Genomic DNA, 4,167 nt, shown 5'->3' on the forward strand with positions numbered 1-4,167 from the left:
GGCTCCAGAGTGGCTCCAGAGTGGCTTCAGAACAGTTAAAGGGTGGCTCCAGAACGGCTCCAGAGTGGCTCCAGAGTGGCTTCAGAACAGTTAAAGGGTGGCTCCAGAACGGCTCCAGAGTAGCTCCAGAGTGGCTCAAGGGTGGCTTCAGAACAGTTAAAGGGTGGCTCCAGAGTAACTCAAGAGTAGCTCCAGAGTGGCTCCAGAGTGGCTCCAGGGTGGCTTCAGAACAGTTAAAGGGTGGCTCCAGAGTAGCTCCAGAGTGGCTCAAGAGTAGCTCCAGAGTGGCTCCAGAGTGGCTCCAGAGTGGCTCCAGAGTGGCTCCAGAGTGGCTTCAGAACAGTTAAAGGGTGGCTCCAGAGTGGCTCCAGAGTGGCTCCAGAGTAGCTCCAGAGTGGCTCCAGAGTGGCTCCAGAGTGGCTCCAGAGTAGCTCCAGAGTGGCTCCAGAGTAGCTCCAGAGTGGCTCCAGAGTGGCTCCAGAGTGGCTCCAGAGTAGCTCCAGAGTGGCTCCAGAGTGGCTCCAGAGTGGCTCCAGAGTGGCTCCAGAGTAGCTCCAGAGTGGCTCAAGAGTAGCTCCAGAGTGGCTCCAGAGTAGCTCCAGAGTGGCTCAAGAGTAGCTCCAGAGTGGCTCCAGAGTAGCTCCAGAGTGGCTCCAGAGTAGCTCCAGAGTGGCTCCAGAGTAGCTCCAGAGTGGCTCAAGAGTAGCTCCAGAGTGGCTCCAGAGTAGCTCCAGAGTGGCTCCAGAGTGGCTCCAGAGGGGCTCCAGAGTGGCTTCAGAACAGTTAAAGGGTGGCTCCAGAGTGGCTCCAGAGTGGCTCCAGAGTAGCTCCAGAGTGGCTCCAGAGTGACTCCAGAGTGGCTCCAGAGTAGCTCCAGAGTAGCTCCAGAGTAGCTCCAGAGTGGCTCCAGAGTGACTCCAGAGTGGCTCCAGAATGGCTCCAGAATGCCTCGGTCCGTGTTTCTCCTGCAAGTTGACACTGTTTTGGAAGCGGATTGGGTGTGAATCAAGCAGACGTTAACTTATGTAAAGTTTGTCAATTTTGAAATGGAATGTGCTAAAAACACACATTTGATGTTTCTAATATTTAAATTCCGAATATTACACTGCTGAAAAGAGGCCAAGTGCTTCCAATACAGCTGTAGTTGTGTGTGACTCCATCGACCAGCATTAGTGGGATACAAACACAACGTCTGCATCATGAAGAGCAGAACTGGTGTGAATCTACTTCCTGAGGAATAGACGTTAACAAATCTTAAATCAGAGTTTCTCACAGCAACGTCATGATGCAGCTGGACATTATAGAGCATCTTCATTCTAACCAGGTTGATCTAACGTTCATCACGGGGGGTTAGGGTGAGACCAGTTATTACACATCAGGCTCTAACGGGTTTCTCTCAATCTAAAAAAAGGCAAGATTGTTATAATGTGTTTTTTAAACATTTGCTGAAATGTAATGATAATGAGCTCATTTCAGCAAACTCCAAGGTCATATTGTCTAACTGTTTGGGACTCTTTAGCCTAAGGTTCTGGTGTAAATACACTAAACACAAAACACTGGACACAATCTCACAGGGTTCCTTTTTAATATTAAAGGTATAGTAGAGGATTTTCTTCTTCCGGGTGGATCATCAAAATAACTGTTCCTCCCAATTGTCAATCATTCTGGTGATATATGACGTAAGCCCGTCGTACGTGCTCGTCCCTGCGCGCAGCTCACTCCACACGGTCCTCATCATGCCGGTGGCCGACCCGACGCATTATTCTCCGACATTTTTACACAGTTTCACCCCCTCTGGTGCAAATCTTCTTGTAAAGTGAGCTTATGTGAGCGATGCCGACTTGTGACTTGTAAACAGAGCGTGCACGAGGAGAACTGGGCTCGTGCACGTCTCTCGCACACGTTTTAGTAGGCGTTCCGTCTCGGGAGCAGGTACAGCGTTGCGCATGCGCATTTTTTTCAAAAGGTGGAGAGGGCGGTTCTTTCCTAAAATTCGGGAAAATCCTCCTGTATACCTTTAAAGTACTGAAACTCCTAACTTGTTGACTGGAACACAGACCACGCCTTCCCTCCACGGGGAGTTCTGTAAGTCGGTAGCCGGTCCAACAGAAGCTGGTTGTCCCAGGAGAGTTAGTGGCTAACCCTGAGCCACAGGGTCAGTCTGAGGTGGGACACAAAGTAACGATGAGTCAGCAGAATGAAACATTAGCACAGTGAGTCGCCAGTATAGAACCGGTGGGAGACGGACGCTCGGCATCTGCAGGAAATCTTCTCAGCCTGTTTCATGGTGACACACGGCTCCGGCCATACGGCAAAGCACTTCCTTTATGTTCATGAATCACCGCCATGCCGATGAAGTCATCGTGTGAGGCGCTCCGGAGAGTTTTCTGCCTTTTGTCAACCTGGATCTTCGCTGTGTGCCTCTCGCCAGTCGACGCGTTAGACAAACAAAACGTATTTCTACTGGAGCAGCTTTAAATGGGTGTTGCAGGACAAGAGTGTCCTCCGGGGGCGAAGTGAAATAGATCTCCAGTCCATTCAAACAAAGTCATTAAAGAAAACTTTGGCCCGGCTCTGTTCACCTTTATTCAAGTGCCGTTTTGCTGACTCAGCGTTTTTTGACGTCACCGTCGGTTGAAGGTCATCCCCAGATGTTCGACAGCTGCACGGTCATCGGGACGATACAAACCCTTCGTCTGGTTTGACGTGAGTTTTCTTGGCTTGTCCATTAAACGCAATCTCTCACAGACACTTTTTGTAGGCGAGAAGCTGTATTTAGTCACTTCCACATGAATAAATATGAATATGCAGTGAGAAAAAGTGCTTCTTTCTGGATTCTGTCTTTCTTGTTCTAAGTTGCTGGAGAAATGTATCCAATTTAAGAATATCTCAATTATGTGTCTTTTTTCATCTGTTAACGTTTTTTTCAACTGATGTTATTTCATATAAATGGCACGAAAGAAAGTTTTCTCACTTCAAAGTTTTGAAATCTTGGAAAAAATCCTTTCGTCTCGGGTTGCATTTGGCACTTCTGAAGTATCTTTAATGATCAATTGAATCAGTAGACCAGAGGACATCAGATCCATCGTCTTCTCGCGGCACCGAACAATCATCTCCTTTAAATCGAGCCGTTTGAGAAATAACTCTGAGTGAAAAAGAAACCTGAGGCCTTGTTTATGTGGGAGAACATGGACAGACGACCAAGTTGGATTGTTATTACAGTGACAGGAGCTACAGTTTCAAAAAACTACATTTTCTCCCATTTCCACAGTGACTGAGCATTTTTTTAAAGTCTGATTATCAGTGGCTTTGAGCACCATTGTCGGGTAAACAGAACCCAAAACACAACAGCAGCTTTGCGTTTTCACTCGACAACGTTGTCGTGTAAATTGTTCCTCAACCTAAAGCAGCAGGATTAAGAAAGTGGTTCAGGGTGACCTCAGGCAACAGTAATGAGGATTTCAAGTCTGATCCTAAATTTAGACCATTTTTTAACATAACCTGGTTCCAGGTCGTTTTCCAAGTTCTAAAACGCTCCAAAACGCAGAAGCAAACAAAATGTTTTCCTTGGATTGCGCGGTACTAAATACCCATTAAGACAGGGGTGTCAAAGTCATTTTAGTTGAGGGGCCACATCAACCTAATCTGACCTTTGGAGGGCCGAACAAGTCAAACATAACATATTAAACTGCAGATACGGACACATGTCAAAGTCTTTCCTTCTTTTGATTCTTTTGTAACTGCAAGAATTTGCCTGTCTATTCTGAAATATATATATTAAAGGAAGTCAGATATTATTATATTTGTTAAAAAAAAAAAAAAAAAAAAGCAGAAAAAAACCCCTCAGTCACCTGTATCTGGATATCTTATTTGGGATTGAAACAATTTGTCATCATCTGGAAATTGTTTTGAGTTTACGTGTCTAAAGTATCACTTCAAATAGGTTGGACTCGTTGTTTTATTGTGAAAGGTGTTGTGTCATGTGACCTCCGCAGATGCATTAATGTCGGGGGTCAAATTCTGACCAAGGGCGGTTTTGAATGTCATTTTTGGCAATCGAGTGTTTTTATATCAGCCTCTGTCAGTTTTAATTTTTATACTTCACACTTCAAAAATCACATGGCAGACCGGATTAGATCATCTGGTGGGCCGGTTCTGGCCCCCGGG

The sequence above is a fragment of the Blennius ocellaris genome, assembly GCF_963422515.1.
Source record: "Blennius ocellaris genome assembly, chromosome: 18".
Classification (NCBI taxonomy): domain Eukaryota; kingdom Metazoa; phylum Chordata; class Actinopteri; order Blenniiformes; family Blenniidae; genus Blennius; species Blennius ocellaris.